Genomic DNA, 15,407 nt, shown 5'->3' with positions numbered 1-15,407 from the left:
TGTGGTGGAAGGCAAGCTCAGTTAAGGCAGAGGAAACTCCGGGGTCTGTCCCCGCAACAGCAGTGAACTCCTTTAGAGGGCTAGAGAGGTGGCCTGTGGAGTACAGCAAAACTGTTTGGGCTTCTCAGCCTAATGGGAAGAACAGGAACTAGGGTTGAAGTTTAAGATGGGTGAAAAGGAAAAAAGTAGGCTTAGCAGTGGCCATCTCTCCTGCCCCTTCTCTGCCTCCTGTGCTGACCGCTTCTTGAATTCCTCTGGCGCTGATGTCCCAAGATGGTCACACTTTAGGGACTGTCCCTACAGCCCACAAAGCAGCTCTTTCCTGTGTGGGACTTCTTGCAGAAAATTCAAGGCACTAAGGGCATGAAGGAAGGAGATGGGAAATGTTTGGGGAAATCTTAGTAGCTTCCCAAAATTTGTAGATACGTTCGGCCAGAAACACAGCTTCTACCTTCCTCATTTCTCCAGCTTCACACCAATCAGATTCATGGAGGATGTTCTCACAGTGATGGGGGAACGGAGAGGCAATGACTATGTGGGGGAGATCTGGCCTGGTATTGTGGTTTAGATATGGGGTGTCCTCCAAAAGCTCATCGTGAAATAATGGAAGAACGTTCAGAGGTGAAATGATTTCGATTATGGGATTTGAAACATAATCAGTGGATTAATCCATTGATAAGGATTAACTACGTGGTGACTGAAAGCAGGTAGGGGGTGACTGGAAGAGACAGGTCGCTGGAGTCATGCCTTCAGGGTATCTATGTTGTTCCTGGTGAGTGGAGCTCTCTGGTGCTATGTCTGAGTTGCTCTCCTGCCAAGATGTTCTGCCTCACCTTGGGCCCAGAGCTGTCTGTGAACTGAGACCTCTGAAACCAAGAGCCCAAATAAACTTCCCCTCCTCTATGTTGTTCTTGTTAGGTCTTTTGATCACAGCAAAGAAAAAACTGACTAAAGCACCTGGGACCCATCTCTACCCACCCACAAGGCCTAGGCCTGAAGATGGGCAGGGGAACTATCTTCTTGCCTTATGGAGACAAAGATCCATGGTAGGGGGAGGTGGTCAGGTGAAAAGTGCCACTCAGAAGCTAATTCCACAGATGGCACAGAACAAGGAGTGGGTTGAGACATCTCCTAGGAGCATGATTGACGAGAAGAGAGTGGGAAGCAGCCCAAGAGGCTTAAAGACACCCCTCCTTGCTCCTAACCCTGACTGAGGCCAAGCCATCTGTATCCCTGGGCTCTTACTCTAGCTGTGGATCTCTGACCAATTACTTCACCTCTCCAGACCTCTATGAGATAGGGAATCATCTTTTCTCAGACTTCCCCAAGATAGGACAAGACAAGACCTCTAAAGGACATGAACCTTTGAGGCTCCAAAAGACAGAGCCAGGACCGATAGTTAATGTTACAGAGAGTTAGGCTGGGAAAGATGTAGAAGAGGCAGAAGACCTTTCTGTATTCTAAGTGTCTGGCCATGAAGGCAGTTGAGATAGTGATCTCCCTGTCACCAGAAACATCCAAGCATACTCTGAATGACCATCTGTTGTAGAATATAATTTCTGGACACTTTCCTGCATAAGATGGGAACTTCGCACAACGGTCGTCTGCTTCTAACTCTTTGTGATTCTGTGATTCATCCGATGAATGTTTTGGGCTGCCTGCTAGACCCAGCTCCGAGGCTAATGGCTGTGTGACTTCCATTTCTCCTCTCAGAACCCAGCATCCCACAGAAAACAGGAGGGTGTTGGGTCTGCGGACTTCTGAGGGCTCGTCCAACTCTGACGATTCTCCCATTCAAAATGACAGATCAGAAGGAACTACACAGGCCCCCATCCTTCCCCCATCTCCTTCATTCTCCGGCTTCTTCCTGCACTACCCATAACTTAGCAGAGTTGGGGCAAAGTAAACTTGGTCTAGCCTGGGATGCCCTGTGAAACAGATGGCTTGTTACCATGGAGACCAAGAAGATGCTTGGCCTGGGGGCCTGGGGATTGGGTGGGGGGTTAAAGCTAGCAGGGTGATTTACTTCTGCAATCGCCCAGTCTGGAATCTGCATGAATGTTAAACAGGGGTGGCTCAGAGCAATGGCTCAGCCAGACAGATCAGAAACCACTTAAGATAAAAGGCCCGGAATATTTGCGCATCTCTTCCAGGGGTTGCCTGCAACTTCCCCAGCTCCCCACCCGCACTGTACAACCTTGGACAGGTCAGCTGCCTCTTCCCATAGGCAAAGCTGGAGTCCCAGAGACAGATACAGGCAGTTCTGCTGAGGACTTGCTGGGGACTGAGGGAGGTGGCTTTCTTACGCTTATTAGGAAAAAAAAAAAAAAAAAAAAAAGAGTTCTCCAGCACTGTCCAATCACAGACGGGCTGCCTCAGGAGGGTGTGAGCAGCTCAGCCCTGGAGGGAGTCAAGCTGGGCTAGAAGGATCCTCTCTCAGGGGTCTCAGGAGGCCGAGTCTGGTAACTTGTAAAGGTGGCTCCTCCAAGTCTGAGATCTTGTGGTGGCAGAGGCAGCAGAACACAAAGGTAAATGAACAGGTGCCTTGGAGTCAAGACAGACCTGGCTCAGGTCCCGGCACTGCATCCTACTTCCTCCCCCATGAAATATGAATCATAATACTGGCTTTATAAAGGTCTTTTGGGGGGAAAGGATAAATATGAAACAATGTGTCTAACATGCTATTTTAGTCAGTTTTTCCTCATTATGACCCAAATACCTGACAAGAATGACTTACAGAAGGAAAAGTTTATTTGGGGCTCACCATTTTATAGGATCTGGTCCATAGACAGCCGACTCCATTGCTCTAGGCCCACGATGAGGCAGCACACGGGGTTGGGGGAGAGGGGCCCAGCAGAGGGAACTTACTCACTCCATTGCAGGGTCAGGAAACAGAAAGAGCGGAGGGGCCACGGGCAGATACACCCTTCCAGGGCACACCCCCAGTCACCCACCTCCTCCAGCCACACCCCACCTGCCTACAGTTACCACCCCATCAGTCCAAAGGTTACAACTCTCCAAATAGGATCACTTTACCTCTGAATATTCCTGCTTTAACAGGAGTTTTTGGGGAATACCTCATATCTGAACCAAAAGAAGTGCCCAGCACAGACACTGGTGTATTAAACACTCAGGAAGTGGCAGTTATTATTCTGCAATTAGTCAATCTGTGCAGGAATGGGAACTCTCCACTCTGAGTTTGGATTGGACTCAACCAAGATCCCTGGCTCCTGATCTGCCACTTACCGTAAGACCTTGGCAATTTTTGTTTAATTTCTCTGTGCCTCAGTTTCCTCTTGGTAAAAAGAGGCTATTGCTGTTCTTACCTCCTAGGATCATTGTGAGGACTGGATTCTACAACCCCTCTAGACTATAACCTCGCACCCGACAGCACTACCAAGAGGAACTGGGCATCTGTGTGGAATGTGCATGTTGACATCTCTACCCCCCTCCCCGTTGTGATGGCATTGGGTGGTGAGGATTCAGGAAGTCATTTTGTCATGAGGTTGGAGCCCTCAGAAATGGGATTAGTGCCCTGGTAAAAGGGATCTGAACTCTCCCACTGACTTGTCACCTTGTGAGGACCCAAGCCAGCCCCAGAAGAGGGCCCACCTCGGAACCTGACCATGTTGGCACTCTGATCTTCAACTCCCAGCCTCCAGAGCCCTGTGGAATAAATTTCCATTGTTGATAAGTCATCCAGTCTGTGATGCTTTGTTAGAGCCAGACTGACAAAGACAGCTATCATCATCACTATCATCAACCATCATTAACACCTCATCCTCACCTCTGGGCCTCCACCCCAATGCCGGGTACTCGTTAGGACTTCTTCAAATATCAGGTGAGTGAATGAGCCAGATATGAATGCTCACCAACGATAAGCATTCATGAAGGCCTGCTGTGTTTGCACCCCTGTGCTCCATGAGAGGGTATAGAGTATCTGACCTTGAACTGAATGTAAGCAACCAGTAACTTCAGGGAGAAATATGATAAGTTCTACTAAGCATCAAAGAAGAATTATCAGTCAGGCACAGTGGCACATGCCTGTAACCCCAGTGATATGGGAAGTTGAGGTAGGAGGATCGAAAATTTGAGGCCAGCCTCAGGAACTTAGCGAGGCCCTAAGCAACTTAGTGAGACCCTGTCTCAAAATAAAAAATAAAAAGGAGTTGAAGATGTGGCTCAGGGGTAAAGCACTTCTGGATTCAATCCCCAGAACAAAGAAGGAGGGAGGAAGAAAAGAAGAAGAAGATCCCTTATGGCACATTCAGACAGGCTTCCTGGAAGAGGGCAGAATTGTATGAGATTCCAGGGAGCGGTAGAAATTTGGCAAGCGTCCAGTCATGGGAAGAGAAGTTAAGTTAAGGGCAAAGACTCAGGGTCATAGTGCGCATGGCCTTTCTGGAAGACAGCGATGGCACATGAAGATGAGCCCCAAGGTTTCTATCCACGGCATCTGTGCCTGAAGAAGGGGCGAGAAGGGAGTCAGGAAGCAAGGACAAGGGCTTTCTATGGAAGGAAGCAGAGGTCTGGATTCCATTTCCATCTAGCAGTTGGAAGATCTTGAGCAAGTTAATTAACATTTCTAAGCCTCAGTTTCCTTGCACTCACAAGGAGGCTAAAAAGAGTAATCATAAGCTAATAATAGTGCAAAACCTGTCATGCAGCAAATGCTCAAATTTCAGCTGTCATTTGTCCTGTGAGTAGTGAAAAGATGAGGGAAGCTTCTTCCTGATGTTTCATGGAATTAATCATTAGATGGTAGGAAGGACGGACTGAAGTGAGTCATGGGGAAAGCCTAGGGATCAGCAGAGACGGCGGCTCCTAAATGAGGCACGGCTGCGGGAAATTTAGTGGACCCAGCAGAAACTGAAGGGAAGAGAGGGGAAAGAGGCAGCCTGAAGAAGATCCAGAAGTTAGCAGCTACTGAGAAGAGCAGGAAACACTAAGTACTCCCCACTTCGGGGAAAGGAGGGGAATGAGGGAACAAGATAAGAGGCTGTTGATCGGGAAAGGCTGGTGGTTCCACCTAGAAACCCCGCTCTTCATAAAATGTCAATGTCATATATTCAGTCAGCAAACATCTCCTGAGAATCTGCAGGACACAGGTACTAAGGATTTAAATATGAACAGATACAGGACCTGCCCTCGGGGACTTTGTGGACTCAGTGGAGGAAGCAAAGACATCGACAAGTGCATGCAATGAAGTATAGCAGATGTTCTATCTACACGTCTGTCCAGGTAGACTGCAGAACAAGAACGTCAGTGATTTTACCAGGCTTCATGGAGGAAGTTCTTGCTGAATTGAGTAGATGTTCTCCAGGGAATCTGTGGGCGAACCTAACCCATATGGAAAGAAAAGCATGGGAAAATGCCAATGAGGGGGAAAGCATGACCTTTTCTAGACTTGTGAGTCACGTGGCTATCAAAGCCAGTCTTGAGACTGGAGATGCCTCAGAGAACTATGGCTTGGACATAAGTGTGAGCCATAATGTGGAAAGAGGGAAAGGTCAGGAGAATTGTGTAGGGACAGCTGGAACCCTACACATAAAAGAGAATGGAGCTCAGGTCATGGGTTTAGCGTCAGACAGACTTCAATAGGAAAGGATCAAGAATAATTCTTTAAGGTAGAAAGGAAGGAAGAAAGAAAATGTAAGGACATTTTGAAGTGAGGGGGGAAGCTGAAAGGCCTAGCCAGTCTACTTTCAACCTTTCCAGAAAAGGCAGAAGCAAGGGCACCTGAAAAACAAAATAACAATAAAAATAATAAAAGAAATGAAAATGGGAAGGAAGGGCCAGCCAAGTTAGACTGATGAAGAAAAGAAAGAAAGTACAACTTACTGATATCAGGAATGAAAGACTGACAATTCCTACAGACATGAGAAGAATAAAAGAGTAACTTAAACAAACTGGACATATTCCTTGAAAGATCTAAGTTACGAAACTGACCTGTGATAAAATGGAAAATCTAAGTTGTCCTATATCCTTTAAATAAAGTGAACTTGTTATCAAAAATCTGACTGAAACAAAACTCAAGAAATGAATGGTTTCACTATAAACTCACGAAACATTTAAGAAAGAAGCAATGTCAATCCTATATAAACTTGGGAAATAGAGGAGGACGAACATTCCCAGCTTGTTTTATACTTCTGTATGACCCTGAAACCAGATTAAACCTGATTGGTCTGACAAAGACATCATCAAAGAGAGAAAGAGAAACCTCACAGATCAATACCCCTCATGAATATAGATTTAATTGATAACAAATAAAATCTAGCAATAAATAAAAAGAATGCATCATGACCATGTGGATTTATTACAGTATGCAAAATAGTTTGAACACTCAAAAACTTATAAATATGCCTCTATATTAACAGAATAAAGAAGAAAAATTATATGATTGTTTTTATAAAATTCTATTTCTGTTCATCATTTTAAAAAATAAATTTAAAAAACACCTCTGAGTAAATTAGAAACCTCTTCAACCTGATAAAGAACATCTAGGAAGACCTACAGCTAACATCATATTGAATCAGAACGACTATACACATGGACCCCAAGATCAGGAGAAAAGAGGATGTTCACTCTCACTACTTCTATTTAATGTTTTATAGAGGTGATAGCCCAAATAAAACAAGAAAAAAATGAATAAAAGGCACAAATGAATAAAATGAAGAACTAAAATTGTCTCTTTATGCAGATAGCATGCTGTTTTATAGAAAGTCCAAAATAATCTAAGAAATAGCAATTAGAACTAATAAATGAGTTTAGCAAAGTCACAGAATAAAAGAGCCCTATGCACAGATCAACTGAATTTCCATTAACCATGAGAAAAACCACCAGAAAATGAAATTTTGTAATATGGCCAAAACCATAAAATGGGAAGAAACTTTATAAAAGATGTGCAAGACCTACATCCTGAAAACTGAAAAAACAAATCAATGAAATAGCCAGGCGCAGTGGTGCACGCCTATCATCCCAGAGGCTCTGGAGGCTGAGGCAGGAGGATCTCAAGTTCAAAGCCAGCCTCAGCAAAAGCAAGGTGCTAAGCAACTCAGTGAGACCCTGCCTCTAAATAAAATACAAAATGAGGCTGGGGATGAGGCTAAGTGGTTGAATGCCCCTGAGTTTAATGCCCTATATCCCCCCACCCCCCAAAAAAAAATCAATGAAATAAATTAAGGATGACTTCAGCGAATGCTTCTGTTTTGGAAGATTCATTGTTGTTAAAATGTCAGTTCTCCTCAATCATTAACTTCCCTTTTAATTGTACACATTCAACACAATTCCAATCTCAGTTTCCAGCAGGTATTTATAGAAATTGATAGACTAATTCCAAAATTTACATGGAAATACCAAGAACCTAGAATATTCAAGGAAACCTTGACAAAGAAAAACAAAATTTGGACACTTAACGCTACTTAACTTCAAGTCTTGCTGCAAAGCTAGACAGGATGATAGTATTAAAATGGACTTATAATTCAATGGGAGAGAATAAACAACCAGGAAACAGACCCATACTTTTATGGTCATTTTGTTGTCATAAGAAACCAAAGCGATTTAGTGGATAAAGAAGTTTTTCAACAAGTGTGGCTAGAACAACTGGCTATCTATATGGAAAAATACAAACTTTGACACACAACACAGAAAATTTAATTTGAGATGATCTAGACACACAAGCTACAACTGAAAAGTGTCTCGAATAAAACAGGAGAATATCCTAGAATAAAGTCTCTTAGAAAGAAGCAAAAAAAAAAAAAAAGTAGCAACTATAAGAAAAAAAGAAGATAATTTAGATTTCAGAGAGATTTCAAACTTCTGCTCATCAAAAAGTCAAGAAAAGTGTGGCAAGATCCAGATTAGGAGGAAATATTTGCCAAGTACATCTGTTAAAGGACTTGTATCAATAAAATATTGAAAATTCATAACACAATAATAAAAACTCAGACTACTCAATAAAAAAAGGGGGAAAATACCTGAACCCACACTTCACAGTCAGGTCTGTGCACTAAATGCATACCTACCCTGTAACCCACAGCGCCACTTCTGGGTGTTTACCCAACAGAAATGAAAAAAAAGAAGTGACCACAAAAAGACTCATACAAGAATATTCATATCTCCTTAATTCACAGTGTCCTCCAACTGAAATGACCCCAAACAAACTCTGTGAATGGGAGAATGCGTAAACAAATTGTGACCACCACTCAGTGAACAAAAGTAATACAGAATCAGCATGTGTGACAACACGGATGAATCTCAAAAATATAAGGAGCGTGTACCACAGGATTCTGTTTGTGTGAGATTGTAGAAAGTTTTGGTGGTTATTTTTATTTGATTTTGGTTTAGTTTGATTTGATTTTAAACAAGAACTATGATGCTTCTTAAGATAAGAGCAGTGATTGGAAAGGGACAAGAGAAGACTTTCTAGGTGATTGCAATGTCCCATATCTTTATAGAGTTTGGGGTTCCATGTGCATAAGCACTTGTCAAATCTCCTTAAAGGATATAATCATGATCTGTGTGCTTTACCCTTTGGCTGATGTAAAATTACCCCTTCCCCCACCCAACCCGCCACACACACATACATAGAACCAACAGCAAATACTCTATTCAGTGATATGCATACTGAAGCATTTGAGGTTAGGGTTATACCAATGGCCTGCACTTTACTTTCAAATATACCCAAAGTAAGATATATGGCATAAGCATTTGAGGAGATGTGGCAGAATGTTGACACCTGTAGAATCTGTATGCTGGGTACATGATGCTTTCAATTGTTAGGTAGGTTAAGAAATTTCAAATGAACCTTTGGGGCAAGGGGAGTCAAGAGGGGGCAAGGGGAGTCAAGAGAGGGCATGTAAGCCTGGGAAAGAATGGAAAACACTCTGAATAGGATCCTACAAGTGAGGGCAGGAAGGAGTGGTCAGGATTTCCTTGGGGCCACCAGGGTTCAGCTAGGATTCCATAGCCTTTGTGTGTTTGAAAGTCAGATGGCCTATCAAGTCACCCCAGCCAGCCTGATCCCCCTTATTCAGTGGGACACCTGTGGACAGGATGGTTCCATCATATTCTGCATCTTTTGAAGATCTTGGTCCTTGTATGGGATACAAGATGTATTTATCTTCCATCCTTCAGGCCAGTTTCCCCAGAGCTCCCCCTCCCCACTAGAACCCTCTAAGTTCTACTAAGTTCCAGATTCTTTTTGAGACTCAACTTCTATCCTGATGACACAGCTGTTTTTGTTTTTATGAGTAAAGCGCAGAAGGGGCCATCAAGCCACAACAACTTGTCTCCCATCTTCTATGTTGGAGTTTTCCAAGGGTCATCTTGTGTTAACCCTTTGCAGACTACTGTCCGACAAGGGCGAACTTAACAACCTAAAGAATATTTTCACTTAAAAACAATTAGGGGGCTGGGGAGATAGCTCAGTTGGTAGAGTGCTTGCCTTGCAAGCATAAGGCCCTGGGTTCGATCCCTAGCACTGCCAAAAAAAAAAAAAAAAAAAGATTAGGGTTTTTTTTTCCCCTAAAAGATACATAAGTACATCTTTGGGGTAAATGAAAGTAAGAAATAGATATAACAGTCCCACTCATCTCTCAATATTCACTGAATAAAGGACAAAAGGTATTAAGCATCAAAGCAACTCAGGTTTTGAAACAAGACAAGGGGATTTACTTTCACCTCAGCTATTCGAAGGTGTACTACAAGAACAATTGGACAAGAAAAATAGATAAAAGCCATCCAAGTCAGGCACCGTGGTGCACGCCTGTAATCCCAGTGACTCAGGAGGCTGATGCAGGAGGATCTCAAGTTCAAAGCCAGCCTCAGCAAAAGCAAGGCACTAAGTAACTTGGTGAGACACTATCTCTAGATAAAATACAAAATAGGGTTGTGGATGTGGCTCAGTGGTTCAGTGCACCTGAGTTCAATCCCCAGTACTTAAAAAAAAAAAAAAAAAAAAAAAAAAAAACCAAGTTGAAAAGCATGAAATAAGCCTGATATACATATCTCTAGATATACGTGATATTACCCTATTTATAGAAAATCTCAAAGAATCCACAAGAAAGCTTTGAGAACTAATAAAAAAAAGTAAACAAAATTGCAGAGTATGATTGGCACACACAGCCAATGTGATCTTACAATATGTATAATCAGAAAAGTGAGAAATTATGCTCTGTTTATGTAAGATCTATCAAAATGTATAAATGCATTCTACTGTCATGTACAACTAAGAACATATAAAATTAAAAAATGAAAAAAAAGATTGGCACATACAAATCAATTATGTTTCTATATACCTTCAATGGAAACAGGAAATTCAAGAAAGGAACACCATGCCTAATCTAAAAGAATAAAATATCAAGACATAAATTTAAGCAAGGAGGTGAAACATTTTTACACTAAAAACTACGAATTATTGCCAAGAGAAATTAAAGGCAATCTCAATACATGGGAAGACATGTCCATTCATAGACAGGAAGACAATACTGTCAAGTTGTTCATAATACACAAAGCAATCTACAGATTCAATACAATCCCTATCAAAATTCCAGCAGCCTCTTTTCGTCTTGCAGAAATGAAATAGCCAATCCTCAAATTCCTATGGAATTGCAAGAAGCTTTGAGTAAACAAAATAATCTTGATAAAGGACGCAGTAAAACTTGCACTTCTTAGTTTCAAAGCTTGTTGTAAAGCTGCAGGAACCAAGTGTGATGCTGGTATAAGGATAGCCATATAGACCAATGGAATAGAATCGACAGTCCAGAAACACATTCACACAACTATGGCCAATTGATTTTTGTCAAGGGTTCCAACTCTTTTCAATGGAGAAAGAAGAGTCTCTTCAACAAATGACACTGGGACAATTAATGAAGAAAGAAGTTAGACCCCTATCTCATAGCAAAAGCAAAAATTAACCCAAAGTAGATGGATGACCTATACAGAACTAAAAGCATAAAGCTCTTAGAAGAAAACATAGGGAAGAATCTTCTTGATCTTCAATTTGGCAATGAATTCATAGGTATGACACCCAAAGGAATAGCAACAAAAGAAAATTGGATATAGTGAACTTCATCAAAATTAAAATGTACATCAAAAGACATTATCAAGAAAATGAGACAATCTACAGAATGGGAGAAAATATTTGCAAATTATTTGATAATGTCTTCATATCTCAAGCATATAAAGAATTCCTACACCCAACAAGAAAAAGACAAACAACCCACAAGAAAATGAACAAAATACTTGAGTAGACATTTCTCCAAGGAACATACACAAATAGCCAATATGCATGATATTACTAGTCATTAGGAAATGCTATAAAAACCACATTGAAATGGCACTTTGTACCTGTCAGATGGTAATATTAATAACAAAAAATAACAAGTGTTGGCTAAGATATGAAGAAATTGGAACACTCATTCACTGCTAGTAGGTGTGTAAAATGATGCAGACTCTGGGGAAAACAATATACTGATTTCTCAAAAACTAAACATGTAATTACCTCATGACACAACAACTCCATTCTTAGGTATACATCCAAAATAATTAAAATCAGGAAGTCAAAAAGACACTTGCATGCTAGTATTTATAACAGTCATATTCACAATCGCCAAAAGACAGAAACAATGCAAGTTCATCAACAGATAAGTGGATAAGGCAAAATGATATGTATACATAGAATGAATTAGGATTCAACCATAAAAAGGAATGAAGTTCTGATATATACTACAGTATGGATGAACTTTGGAAACTATGCTAAATGAAATAAATGAGACACATAAAGGACAAACACTATATGATTTCATTTTATAAAATAGTTAGAATAGGCAAATTTTGTGGAGACGGTAAGTAGATAAGAATTTACCAAGGACCGGGGACAAGGAAGAGTGGAAAGTTATTGCTGAACAAGTATAGAGCTTGTGTTTGGAGTAATGAAAAAGTTTTAAAGTAAATAGTGATAGTCGTATAACACTGTGAATATAAGCATACATTTAATATTTTAATTTTTTGCCACAATTACTATGTTTTGCCACAACAAAAATTTAATGCAGGTGTTTCCTGTAGACAGCTGCTGATATCAGTACATCAACTATTGGGGATACAAAACCCTGGAGCATTGGTAAGGTGGAAAAACTGAGCTAAGACTCCTACTTTAATCTGAGTTCTCAAAAAGGACTAAACTGGTTCTAGAACAGTAACATTCCCCTGGCTTCTATAAAAGTAAAGGCAATGCTCTTCCAACATAGGTACCTGGAACAATGCATTCCCACAGATTCTGCACAGCCAAACATGAGCTCGCAACCAAGGATTGCAAATATATGGAGAAACCAATCACTCACAGTAAGAGTCAGCAGAAGAAAACACAAGAAATTCAGGTTCTCAAAGACTTCAGATATTGGAAGTATCCACTAGAATATAAGTTACACAAAAGCTGATATTTAGTATGTTTTCTTTACTGCTAAATCCTCAGCATCTCTAACAGTAACTGGCATCTATTAGGAACAAAATATTTGATGAATAATCAGGTATAAAAGTAAAATAAAAATTTAAAGAAATTTGAAATCAGAAAAATAAGCAAGCACAATAGATCATAAAAATTACCAGAAATCTTTGTAAAAAGATCTAAACAGTACTTCTAGAAATGAAGGAGATTTAATAAATTAGACACAATCAAAGATAGAATTTAGTTGACTGGCAGGTCAGTTTGAGAAAATTATTAAGAGATAAGATACTGTAAAATAATGAAAGATTAATTCATGAAAGACAGAATCAAAATATCTAGCATGCATTTAACACTGGTTGGTAGAAAAAAATGTATCCAAGTAAATGGAAAGTAAAGTATATATCATGCAGGACTTTTTATAAATCTACACTTATACATATTGTTGTGAACATACAGAATATTTACATACCTGCTTGTGAAATTACAAAACACCAAACCTAAAGACACCTTAAAAGAATCAGAGAGAAAAGACAGATCATATTTAAGACATCTAGAGTTAGACCAACATTAGTCTTTTCCAACAAAAACAGAAACCAGAAAAGAGAGGGTTGTCTTCAAAGTGTTAAAAAAAAAAAAAAATCACCACCACTCTAGAAATGTGCACATTGCAAGAACAAAGGTGAAATAAATTTATTTACAGAAAACCAAAAACTAGAGCATGTGCCACCTACAGAACTTCACTAAATGAATTTCTCGAAGATTTACTTCAGGAAAAAAGAAAATGTTTCCAGAAGGGGTATCTCAGACACATTGATGGAATGGTTATCACAAAAGTCATGCAAATAAATAAATGTAAGTTAATGCAAACACTGTATACTAGGAATAATAACTCTTATAATGACCAGCGTGGCAATTAAAACAAAAGAGGCCAAAAAGATGGGACACCAATAGACTCTCCCTTCTGGCTTTCAGAAGTGGAGAAAGTCAGCACAGCAGCTGGGTTCGTAACCGAAACTTCAGAAATGGAGGAAAGCATCATCCATCTGAGAGGTTAACTCTCAGCCTGACCTCTGTGGGGGAGACCACGATGGACACTGTACTCACATCTGTCTCTTACACCGTGGAGAAATTCACCTTCAAAATTCGATTTCCTAGATGGACCTAGTGCTCGACTCAAAATTCCTGATCTAGAACAAACATCCAGACCATGTTTAATGATAGATCTAAATGCATTTACTGGCCCTCTGTTCTGAACACATTTTCATTGTGCTTTGTATTGATGATTGTATATTTTAAATCTTTCTTTTTTGAAGATGGACCAAAAAAATGACCTTTTAAAGCACTTTAAAAATAAAATCTTGTGTATGTTATAATTTATGAGGACATATGTGTATATACATATGTACACATATATACATATAAATATTTTAAACAAGTTCTTTCAATTATTCTTCCAGCTAAAATTTGATAGCCACAGTCATAGGTGATAAAAGAGAGGGCACCATAAGCAGTGGAGAAGAGACAGTTGAGAAGTGACATCAGTACTTGAGAGAAGGCTTTGGGTGCACATCTGTTACCATGGAGATACTGAAGAAATGGTGAGAATCTCACTACCACCTGAGCTCACCTGTTCGTAGGACTAGTTCTCCCTCATCTTATCTCTTTCACCTCCCAACACACACACACACACAGTAAGTTATTTTGCAATGTTAAGGTAAGATCAGAATGATAGGTAGGCAAACACCTATCTGCAGGTGGTAACTGCAAAGTGAATAACAAGAATAGTCCCTCTTGGGGAGGGGTGCAGATTGCTTAGATCCTTGGTTTTTGCTTGGAGAAACATTGAAAACCTTTGAAAGTTTCTGAAGAGGCAAGATGTTGATAGAGGACAGACAAATGTTAGCAGTGGGAACATGAGGTTAAAGGAATAATTCTGTCAAATGGGCCCACTGTGCTGACGCCCACATGCTTTCACCTGTGAAGAGCAATTTACCTGCAGCCCTGCCTGGCTTAAGTGGACAGGATATGTTACATTCCTCAGCAAACTACCTGTTATCTGCAGGAGACATGCAGACCTGAAATAATTCCTATAAGAGGAACACAAGCGTTGCAAGCCTGTAATCTCAGTGCCTCAGCTCAGGAAGCCGAGGCAGGAGGACTGCAAGTCCAAAGTCAGCCTCAGCAATTCAGCGAGGTCTTTGCAGCTCAGTGAGACTCTGTCTCTAAATTTAAAAAAAGAGTGGGGATGTGGCACAGGGATTAAGTGCCCCTAAATTCAATCCCTGGTACCAAAAAATGAAGAAGAAAGAAGAGGAAGAAGGAGGAGAGGAAGGAGGAGGAGGAAGAGAAGGAGAAGGAGGAGGAGGAGGAGAAGGAGGAGGAGGAGGAGGAGGAGGAAGAGGAAGAAGAAGGAGGAGGAGGAGAAGGAGAAGAAGAAGACAAGTTACCCTGAATGGAGACTTTTGTGACTCCCCCTTTGGGGGATAATTCCCCCTAACTAATCTGTAAGAACAGGTTCCAATTAGAACCTTCAGCATGAGTCAAAGTGACCAAGAGTTGTCATGGCAGTAGGGACTCAAAAGTCTGTTGTCATCCTGCTGTCAGTCAAAAGTTAAGAGGTGGAACTGGATGGGACGCTCTGGATATTTCTCTGGGACCCCAATAAAGCTGGAGGTCAGGAGAGGCATATCACCCTGCTCCTCTCTGAGAGGACCCTCTTTGTCTCTCTCTTGAGAGTGTCCCCTTTTTCCCCTTTCCTATCCCTTCTAATAAACTCATGCCTGTTACTCTGAGTGACATGTCCGAAATCTTTCAGACTTAATCATAGGAATCAGGGTTTGAAGGGGGGGCTTTCCTGCTGCCTCAGTTCCCAGAAGGCTCCAATCCTGTAACAGTGTGAACTGACTTATTTTTTTTTTTTTTTACTAGAGCATTGAAATTATACATAGTAGTTGGAGTGACA

The sequence above is a fragment of the Sciurus vulgaris genome, assembly GCF_902686455.1.
Source record: "Sciurus vulgaris genome assembly, chromosome: 3".
Taxonomy (NCBI): Eukaryota; Metazoa; Chordata; class Mammalia; order Rodentia; family Sciuridae; genus Sciurus; species Sciurus vulgaris.
This window is presented reverse-complemented; position numbering follows the sequence as displayed.